Here is a 12,085-nt window from a genome sequence, read left to right as displayed (position 1 = left end):
ATAATAAACTAATAGATAAACAAAATTAAAATAAAAATAAAAGGGAAAATTAATTAAATAAAATAAAATAAATAATATTAAAAAAAATACATAAATAAATAAAAATAAATAAATAATAAATAACATAAAATAATAAATAAATAAAGAAATATAAATAATAAATAAATAAGTAAAAATAAAAATAATAATAATTAAAAATAAAGATAAAAGAAAAAACTTAAAGAGGAGGGTGGAAAAACGACTAGGACGAGAGTGCAGGGACCCAACACCTACTGACTTTCCAGCCATCCTCTCTATTGAGATTGCTTGGTCTCTTTTCAATCTCAAGCGCTTCCCCAAATTTTCGATGATGGAGATTCGAGACCTTAGCAATAACACTAGCCTCCTCAATACAAACATGATGATTGGTTTTCTCAGCATGTTCAGCTAAAGCGGAAGGCTTAGCTCTCCTATGCCTAAGATCCGTTGCGTGCTCGCTAATCCTTTGATTAATGGAGTGACCAGTCTCCCCAATATAGGGGGTCCCACATGAACAAGGGATCAGATAAACGCCCTTCATATCCTTAGGGTCGATCGGATCCTTCGCTGATCTGAGGGACATACGAATAGTGTTCAGGGGCCTAAAGGTCACAGGGATACTATGCTTCCTGAGAATCCTTCCAATTCTATTGGTGGTCCCTTGAACATACGGAAGATGGACACCAGGAATTCGCTCTTTCGGTTCTCTTTTAGACCGAGAATTCTTGGAAGCTTTAAGGAAATCCCTCTGACCCATGTATCTACTATAACCATTCTCAACAAAGACATCAAACAAATGGGATTTTTCTTTCTCAAAGCTCTTCTTGTCCGAGATCCTTAGGCCCGAGTAGCAAGGGTATTGAGAACACCCATCTTTTGAGCCGGGAAATGGTGGGAACTGGCATGAAGTTACTGCTCCGTATGAGTTTTCTTTCGAAAAACTTGATGGGTGAGGGAACCATCACTATTCTTAGAAATACGAATATCAAGGAATGGAAGGCATCCATCAACTTCCTGCTCCTTAGTGAACTTAATGGCTGAGGATTGCTTGTTGAGATGATCAAAGAAGAGATCAAGTTCATCCTGGCCATGAGACCAGATGAAGGATTCTCAGGAAGCATAGTATCCCTGTGACCTTTAGGCCCCTGAACACCATTCGTATGTCCCTCAGATCAGTGAAGGATCCGATTGACCCTAAGGATATGAAGGGCGTTTATCTGATCCCTTGTTCCTGTGGGACCCCCTATATTGGGGAGACTGGTCGCTCAATTAATCAAAGGATTAGCGAGCACGCAGCGGATCTTCGGCATAGGAGAGCTAAGTCTTCCGCTTTAGCTGAACATGCTGAGAAAACCAATCATCATGTTTGTATTGAGGAGGCTAGTGTTATTGCTAAGGTCTCGCATTTCCATCATCGAAAATTTAGGGAAGCGCTTGAGATTGAAAAGAGACCAAGCAATCTCAATAGAGAGGATGGCTGGAAAGTCAGTAGGTGTTGGGTCCCTGCACTCTCGTCCTAGTCGTTTTTCTGCCCTCCTCTTTAAGTTTTTTCTTTTATCTTTATTTTTAATTATTATTATTTTTATTTTTACTTATTTATTTATTTATTATTTATATTTCTTTCTTTATTTATTATTTTATGTTATTTGATTTTTATTTATTTATTTATTTTTTATTTTTAATATTATTTATTTTATTTTATTTAATTAATTTTCCCTTTTATTTTTATTTTAATTTTGTTTTTCTATTAGTTTATTATCACTTTTTACCAATTAGCTTTTAACTTTGATAATACTTAGAAATTAGCTCTCTTTTCAATTAATTATATATATATATATATTTTATTATTACCTTAAGGTCCTTTATATAACTAATTTTTCCATTCTTGCAAAAACCTATTATTGAAACCCATGCTTCAAGAAATACAGGTATTAAAGTCATCTTTTAACTCTTTCTCCATATGCCATATCTACAGGGACAGCAATGATGACGCGGACAAGCTTTCTAAGGAAGGTTTGCAGCAAGTTCTGGGAGGGTGGAAAATAGTGGAAGATTGTCAAGGACAGATAGTTTCATCAGATGTGCCGCCTTATACTTAACTCTTCAGCTGATGCTTTGGTTTTTGTTTATTATCTCTTATATATATGCTTAGACTATTTCACACAGACTTTTTTATACAAAAACTCGGTTCCATATATATTTTTTTGTGGGCTGTTTTCCTCTCTGTTGAGGAGGCCCAAAGGCTGAAATGTAATGTTTGTATTACTGCTTTTTGATCTGTCTCTTAAAGACGAGTCCATCTCTGGGTCATAGCTGTTTTGCCACAGCTGTTTTATACTGCAAATCTGCTCTGATTTCTGTGTTCATAAAAACAGAAAGGAGACTTTTTTGTGTTTGTATGCTTGGTCTAGCAAGCAGTTACTTACGGAAATGCTCAGCATATGCAATGTAACTTTTTATTCTCTTAATAAAAAGTTCGCTTTTTCTTCGGAAAAAAAAAAAAAAAAAAAAAAAAAAAAAAAACAAAACAAAACAAAACAACAACAACTAATTTTTCCATTTAAATTCTAATCTAATTGTTTTTAACTTATTTTCTAACTAACATAACATCTTTTGATATTCTTTATTATATTCTGTTATTATAAGGTCCTTTATGCACCTAATTTTCCTTTTAATTATTAATTAACTTTTAATTTTTAATAATACTTTTAAATATAATTGCTTTATATATTTTTATTGAGGCATTTAATTTTTTCATATATTATAAGGTCATTTATTTATCTAAATTCTAACTAACTTATATTTTTAATAAAATTTCTTGAATACCCTCGATCATATTTTATTTATTTTTATAGATACTGGTCCCAAATCTTACTAATTAAACTAATATAATAATTTTGACCCCGGTCCTAATGTCAAACTAGCCGTTGGTTTAGTTAGCTGTTGGAGGCTCCACTCAGACTATTTAGCATGCTAAGCTGGATCTGTTTCTTCATCTTGTCTTGACGATGAACCACACTAGTTGGTTCGAAACGCGTCGACAAATGGTACTCCATGTGATTTTCGTTGAAAATCTCTCACAATCTTGATATGGATCACAAAAGCTTGAACTCTATATATTTATTTATTTATTTTTTATTTATTTTATTTTTATTTTTTTAATTTTTAATTTAATTATATATATATATATATATATATATCTATATATATATATATATATATATATATATATATATATATATATATATATATATATATTTTCAGTACAACTATCTGAAAAATAAAAATATAGTCAATCGAATGAAAACTCCAATAGAAACAAAATTATTTAGACTTTTGGTAAGACTATATAATGATTTCCAGAGAACTATTGAAAACTCCAATACAAACTCCAATACAGACAAACTTATTTAGACTTTTGGTAAGAAGATAGAATGACTTCCGGAGAACTATTGAACCATCCCAAGTGGGAAGAAGATGAATGATATTCTTGAACCATCCCAAGTGGGAAGAAGATGAATGATATTCTTAAAAGGGAATTTCCACAATGCATTATATAAATATAAAGAATGAATGGAACCAAAGAACACTAGTCAGTCTTCAATATTCATTGAATGATGCATCCAGTGAGCTTTACAAAATGAACTTAGAATTTTTTTATGGAAACAATATCCACATGTAGACTATTGACCAGAAGATGATGTAAATAGCTGCCAGAAGATAAGTCCATAAGAAAAGCACAGAGCAGTCTTGTTCCCCCACATTGAATAAGTGTGACATTGTTCTTGCATTAACACAAATTCACCTCCTCTTAGCCAGAAAGAACTCATATGCTTAAAGACTAGAAAATTAGAAATATATATTGACCAAACTAGAATTGTTTGCATGAGATAAGTTGCTTGATTTTGGTGTAACTTGATAGTTCTTAATTTCTATAATTTTCAGTCTTTGATCAAATAATAAAACAACAATGACTAGTTGCTTGATTTTGGTGTAACCTGATAGTTCTTAATTTCTATAATTTTCAGTCTTTGAACAAATAATAAAACAATAATGACTAGAACATGTCCCATTGTTGGGACTTCCTAAAATTAACAAAAAAAATTGAGCTGTCAAAGTAACTATTAGGATAGTTGAAATGAAAATATTATCATGAATTAGAAAAATCATGTGATTAAAATTGGATGTACAGTTGAGATATGTGAACCATGCTACTCACCAATATTCATAGCTGGTGGGACTATGTATTGGATCATCAAAACAAAGTGATACAATGGATCTTCTGGCAATAACCCAAGATCAGATGCTCCTTTAAATACGAATATTCCAATCAATGGAAGTAATAAGAGCTTCACATAGATAACTAGTACAATAATCATAGGTCTTAGATTTGAAGAGCTTAAACCTGTAAACATAGCCATGCGTTGGATTATACATCATTTAGCAATGAAAAGGAAAAGGAAATATATTACCGTTCATCATAATGCATTATTACAATCAACAAAATCAAAAGCTTTCACATCCAACCTAAACAACAATGCTACATTCTGACTATAAATATTTTCAAGACAAATATAGAGTACATTTGACTAAATTTCCTCCCAATACAAGGGTGATTCCTGGGATGGTTCCATCTCTACACCAAAGATAGACAATTAGAAATTTAGTTGCGTAAATGCCTGATTCTAGCATTTCGTATTGGTTCCCAACAACCGAATATCAATCAATTCTGAAATGGTCAGAAACAAATATATTTGAAGAAAAAGCGGAGAAAAAGGAAAGTAAGCTGATTCAAGAACTGAATGCTTATGTTTTTCTACGATACATTCAACCATGACCTATCGGAGGTAGCAACTATAATGTAAAATTCAACATTACACAAGATGTACTAAAGATTGATCATAGAGATGCATACCCGAGTAAAGAAATGGAGTCTTGGATTACTCGAAGAGGAGAAGATACACCAACAAGTAAAGCCTTTGCTTGTTCGCTTGTGCGATTGCTCCAACGATAAATCCTGCAACTTGCAATAACAAATAGAATATTAGACTAGAACACAAAAACATGAATCAACTTTTACCTGAAACATATATATCTAGATTCCTCGTATCAGACTAGAACACAAATACATGAATCAACTTTTATTTGAAACATATATATCTAAATTTCCAAACAAACTTATTTAGACTTTTGGTCTCCTCCTTACATTGGCTTTTTTTTCAGTAGCTTATCCATCTCGGATTACTCAAAGAGGAGAAGATACACGAACAAGTAAAGCTCGTGCGACTTTTGGTCTCCTCCTTACATTGGCTTTTTCTTTTTCTTTCTCAGTAGCTTATCCATCTTGGATTACTCGAAGAGGAGAAGATACACCAACAAGTAAAGCCTTTGCTTGTTTGCTTGTGCGATTGCTCCAACGATAAATCCTGCAACCTGCAATAACCAATAGAATATTAGACTAGAACACAAAAACATGAATCAACTTTTACTTGAAACATATATATCTAGATTCCCAAACAAACTTATTTAGACTTTTGGTCTCCTCGTATCAGACTAGAACACAAATACATGAATCAACTTTTATTTGAAACATATATATCTAAATTCCCAAACAAACTTATTTAGACTTTTGGTCTCCTCCTTACATTGGATTCTTCTTCTTCCTCTTCCTCTTTTTTTTTTTTTCCAGTACCTTATCCAATTTAACAATAGGGATAAGGAGTACAACTATCTAAAATATATATATAGTCAACCAAATGGAAACTCCAATATTGGCTTTAGGATTTTGTTTTTTTTGTTTTTAGTTTCAGTAGCTTATCCAATTTAACAATAGGGATAAGGAGTACAACTATCTAAAAGTATATATAGTCAACCAAATGGAAACTCCAATATTGGCTTTAGGATTTTTATTTTATTTTATTTTTATTTATTTATTTATTTTAAATTTCAGTAACTGATCCAATTTAACAATAGGTATAAGGAGTACAACTATCTAAAAATATATATAGTCAACAAAATGGAAACTCCAAACTTATTTGGACTTTTCAGTTTTATATGTTTCAACTCTCTCCATTTGAAATCCATGAAAATGGAATGTTAATATAAAATGAAAACTAAAACCAAACATTGTAACTTCACTATGAGTAATCTCATTATTTCTCTAAACTTCATCTTAATCTCATTATATCGCTAAACTTCATCTTAAGTAGTATAAAAAGGTTGCCATGAAGTAAACCATCTCCCCTATATAAATTTTTGAAATACAATGAACACTAAGTTTCTTTCGTTCTTCTGACAGTCTATCAAAATATTTCTTGGACCCCTTAACCAATATCCACCAATGCTCAGCAAAACCATGCAATCGATCCTTCCAGATAAATTCTAGAAATATTACCAGTTCAACCTATGACAAAGTTCGTGTGATTGGACTTCTATTTGCAGACAAATGAATAAATGGAAAGCTTTTTAGACACTACTCAATCATTCCCCCCCTAGGAAAATAGCTGATCAAAGCACCAATTTCCCCATTTTCTAGAGACGATCTAACCGAGGATATCTTTGGAGAGAGATCCTTCTACAATTGATGAGGCCAAACCTGCTGATCCACAACTTTTCAAAATCCTAATAAAAGAGCAGTCATTGTACACCACTAATCATCTGTCCCGTCATCTCAGGTGTCCATTCGTAAGGAATTCCAACAAAATTAAGGCATGCCTCAATTTGTTGTATTACCAGAAGTCTATTAGACCTATAAGTAAGCTATAAGGTATGAGCTATGCGGCAGATAATAATAATATATATATATATATATTTTTTTTCCTCCGCAAATAAGTTGTCGCACTGAGAAGTTATCAAGCATATAAGCGCGACTCTCCCTGTGCCTAGCGAGGATTCGCCTTTGTTACCAAGTTTGGCACAGGCGGGGAAGTCAGGGTCCCCTTTCATTAGTATATAAATCTTTCAGCAATATATCGATTGCCATTTTTGGAATAGGCGTCTGGGATCACATATTAGCGCACGATGCTGCTGGTCTGGACCGAGAGGAAGCGCTTTGTCCCTGCCAGCACATGCAAGCACCTCATAGTCCGCTCTGGGCCAATCTAGGAAAATATGCACCGTCGAATCATGAAAATTTGGGCTGTGAGATCTCGGCCAATCTGCGCCATTGGATCTGTTGGAAATAATACTGAGAGGGGGGGGTGAATCAATATTATCAGATCAATCAATCTTTTTCAATGCTCAAAAACATATACGCTACTTCAATTAAGTGAACCCGCGTGTACACGCTACTGTGTCTAATGAAACTCGCGTATATCCAGAGATCTTATAATTCAGTTAGCTTAATCTTCAGTAAATGCATCAGATCATTATTAAGCATATTAACAGTAAACAGGTGCAGTATAACAGAACAGATCATCACACAAAAGCCACACACATGAACACAAAGATATAAGGTGGAAACCCAATGTGGGTGAAAACCACCTGCTGCAAGTCATCTCAATCTTCTTCTTAATAAGAAAATCCTTTTACAATATTTGTACTGGTGCAGTCTTATACCAGTACGGGAGCTACAACCCCCTTTGCTCTTGTACTAGCCGATCCATTTACTAGTACGCAGGCTACTACCTGCTACAATGCTCCAAAGATCTCCTTTAGCTTTTGTACTAGCTTAGATACTAGTACGTAGGTGCTTGCCTACAATCTTCTCACCTCCAGGTACCACGTTTCATCAATTTTCAGACTGGATACACTGAAGCACAACACATAATCTGCAAGGCCACTTTTCATCCAATTTTCATACTGGACCCATAACTATCATTGAAGCTCAAAACAATCATCAAACTCTGAATCACTGAAACCCTGTTAACAACAGTCACCAGAACACAGAGCAGACACAGAACTCTGTAATAACCATCAGATCCATCTGCAACTTCAAATATCAAGCTTTACAATGTATACGCTACTTCGATGAATCAAACCCGCGTGTATACGCGCTTTTGCCAAAGACAACCCGCGTACAGATCTAAAAATAATTTCTCATAACTTGCAGCTGTACCAGACATCAGTCATACTCATAACATTTATAGAACAATACATGCGTCAGTATGTAGATCTAGAATAAGCATCATAAAGATAGTTCATTTCAAACCATTTGATCCCGATCTCTCCTTAGATCTAGTTCTCCATCAACCGGTGAGATCTCTCCTTAGCTCAGATCAAGCAATGCATCATCAACCCATAACCCTGCATACTGGATCTAATGCTTCATCAGATATTCAAGACATTTCAGATACACTTGCCTAATGATTTCCTTCCCTTTATATAGCCTTAGGCCTTGTTCAATACCAAGAGCCAAAACCATAGAAATCCAATACCATCAACTTCAAAACTAGGGATCAACACGTCCGCCGAGACGCCAAGGTCCAAAACCATAGGCACAACTTCCAAGGAATAACCGCCATGGACCAAAGGTACTTTTCCACATACACGCGCTTTTGCTGAAGCCAACCAGCGTGTACACGCGACTTGGGCTTAACGAACCTGCGTGTATGAACTTTCTCTTCTTCTTATAGTCTGATCATCAATTCCTTGCTACTGACCTTCTGTACTATGATTTGTCATCAGTGAGGTTTGCCATCAAGGACAACACTTATCTCATAATGCCAACAGGATCTTGAAAATATGGGCTGTCCAATCTTGCCAAATCTGGGCCATCCAATGTCAGGCGATATAGGCTGTTGAATCTGGAAAATCTGAGCTGCAAATCTTGCAGATCTAGGCCGTTCAATATGCACAGATTTGGGCCATCAAATCTTGCAGATCTAGGCTATCCAATATACACAGATATGGGTCGTTGGATCTAAAAACTGTGTGTCGTCCGATCTGGCTGATTTGGACCATCGTATTTTGGCAGATCTGGACCATCCAATATCATCAAATTTGGGTCGTCAGATCTTGGCAGATCAGGGCTGTAAGATATCGTTCGATCTGGTCCGTCCAATATCAAGTGGTATGGGCTGTCGGATCCAAAAAATCTGAGCCGTAGATCTTGTAGATCTAGACCGTTCAATATGCACAGATCTGGGTCGTCAGATCTTACAGATCTAGGTCGTCCAATCTACATAGATCTGGACCGTTGGATCTAAAAACTATGTGCCGTCCGATTTGGCCGATCTAGACCGTCACATTTTGGCAGATTTGGGCCGTTCGATTTTGGCAGTTCTGGACCATCCAATATCATCAAATCTGGGCCGTCATATTTGGCAGATATGAGTCGTCAGATCTGGGTTGATCTGGGCCATTGATCTATGCATATCTGGATGGTCAAATATTGACAGATTTGATTCATCGGCTCAAGAAGATTTGGGTCGTCAGATAATGGCAGATCTGTACCCTCGGATCTTGGGCAATATGGACCATCGGATCTTCAAAATCTGGGCGCTTATCTCAGGCATATAAGCAGTGTTTCCTTTCAATGGAGAAGTTATTAGAGTAAAAGTAGATTATCACTGATAGGTTATCCAAAAAATATTATATGTTAAACTGATAGGCTATCCAATATAGATCGAGTATCAGCAATAAGTTATCCAATACAAATAGGTTATCATCGATAGCTTATCTAATACCGACAGGATATCAAATACCGATACGGTATCAACAATAGGCTATTAAATATCGATATGGTATCAGCAATAGGCTATCAAATATCGATACGGTATCAGTATAATCTGAAAGGGTATCAATGATAGGCTATCAAATACTGATAGGGTATCAGCATAATCTGATAGGGTCTCGACGATAGGCTATCAAATACCAATGGGGTATTAGCGTAATCTGATAGGGTATCAATGATAAGCTATCAACATAATCTGATAGGGTATCAACGATAGGCTATCAACATAATCTGACAGGGTCTCAACGATAGGCTATCAAATACCGATAGGGTATCAAATACCTATAAGGTATCAAATACCGATAGTGTATCAGCATTATTCAATAGGCTATCAAATACCGGTAGTGTATCAGCATTATCCGATAAGGTATCAATGATATGCTATCAAATACCGATAGGGTATCAGCATTACCCAATATTGTATCAACAATAGGCTATCAAATACCGATAGCATATCAGCATTACCCAATAGGGTATCAACAATAGGCTATCAAATACCGATAGCATATCAGCATTACCCAATAGGGTATCAACAATAGGCTATCAAATACCGATAATGTATCAGCATTATCCAATAGGGTATCAAATACCCTGATAGATTATCATCATAATCTGATAAGCTATCAGCAATAAGTTATCACCATAATCCGATAAGATATCAGCAATAAATTATCACCGTAATCCGATAATCTATCATATAATCGATATGCTGTCAGAGGTAAGCTATCATATAATTGATAGGCTATCAAAGATAAACTATCAAATGTCGATAAGCTATCACATATTCGATAGGCTTTCAGAGATAAACTATCAAATACCGATAAGCTATCACATAATCGATAGGCTTTCAAAGATAAATTATCAAATACCGATAAGTTATCCCATAATTCGATAGGATATCATAAATAGGCTATCAAATCCCGATAAGGTATAAGGTTATCAAATATAACCTATCAACTACATATAGAGTATCATCATAAAATATCAAATACAAATAGGGTATTAGCGATATATTATATAATAAGCTATCAAATACAGAGAGGGTATCAACGATAGGCTATGAACGATGGGTTCAACTTAGCCGCTAAATAATTTATCCGTTGAAATGACCAAACTTCCATTGGGTGCCGAAATGACCAAACTTCCATCGAGAACAAGTTGCATATACATTTCTGCCTTTGCATTTGTTATTTATTCTGGGTGTGGCTATCAGTGGAGAGCTATCTCATTCGAGTTCCTTTTCTTCTGCAAAATGCCATGAAGCTCTGGAAACCCTAGCTCTAACCAATCTTAGCTCAGAGTTTTCTCTACCTTTGTGAAGCCCTTGCTCTGTGATGATGATCCCAAACTCAACGATGGTGAATCATTTGTTTCGAGTCGATGATCCCTAGTTCTATTGGCATATTGGTGCCAGAGTTTTTTGGATTTTGGCTTCTGGGTTTTGGGCGGATGCAGGCTTGTGAGAATCCTACCTCAAATCAGCGATCGGTTTGTGAGAAGCCTAGCTTAGTCTTTTGGCATGGAGACCTTTGTTGAAAACCAAAGTGATGGCTGCTGAAAACCCTAGCTCTGAGTTTCCCTTCCTCTGTGAAACCCTTGCTCTGTGATGGTACTCACTGGACGTTTGCCCTTTATAGAGGTAATCCCTTCTCCACTTATGTAATCTTAGGTTATAACCAAATTGTGCTTCCATGACCAACACATATGCTATGTTCAACGCATAATTTTTGGCATTTTGTCGAAAATATGCTACAAACTACAATTCTTTCTATGTAGTTAGCTTCCAAAAACACATGATCTCCAGGTTTGAGCTGAAATTCTACACATATGCCCATCTACTTGAGGTGGCCTTAATGCCTACCTAGACATGACAATGAGGTGGTATTTAATATATAAATACCTGTCAAATGATACCATCCTGTTCTTTAGAGTTTTCTTCTTTGCATTTAACAGTTTTTTGAGCTATTTTTAGGTACATTACCGTTCTAACTAATTTGTTATATCCGGATTTCGAGACATTATTAGAGTGCCTTTTAATTGAAGTACATTTTTTTTTTAATTTTATTTTTTTGCAGATAAAAGAGGTTTGCAAGCTATGGAATTTGATCCCTTTGGGTGCTTATTGCCCATGGAAACGTGTTGGGGCGGGGCGGGGCGAGGCAGGCTAGGTCGAGTGGTGTGTGGGTGCTCAAGTACATGGGCCATGCCGAAGAGCTGTTGTGACTGGCCGAGTGTCCTCTGCGTGTTCATGCAGTCGTTTGTCAGGCACTTCCTCGTGCTTTTGTTCGGGGCATGCGTCCATGGAAACCCCAAATATCTTTTGGGCGGGTTGGCGCCCATGGAAAAACGTACGGGTGGGTCTGGTCATGTCACTTGTGGGCACCCAAGCACACG

The 12,085-nt window shown here is 35.7% G+C and overlaps 1 pseudogene; it reads right to left on the bottom strand.

Annotated features, from left to right (window-relative positions):
- Positions 1-3,675: 3,675 nt before the first annotated feature.
- LOC149246600 (protein PIN-LIKES 7-like) lies at positions 3,676-11,993 on the bottom strand (annotated as a pseudogene).
- Between the last annotated feature and the right edge of the window lie 92 nt (positions 11,994-12,085).

Source organism: Pinus tabuliformis, chromosome 7 (assembly GCF_031772625.1).
Source record: "Pinus tabuliformis cultivar Carrire ecotype Pingquan chromosome 7, CPIR1, whole genome shotgun sequence".
Taxonomy (NCBI): domain Eukaryota; kingdom Viridiplantae; phylum Streptophyta; class Pinopsida; order Pinales; family Pinaceae; genus Pinus; species Pinus tabuliformis.
The sequence above is the reverse complement of the archived record's forward strand: the minus strand, read 5'-3'. Positions and strand labels throughout refer to the sequence as shown.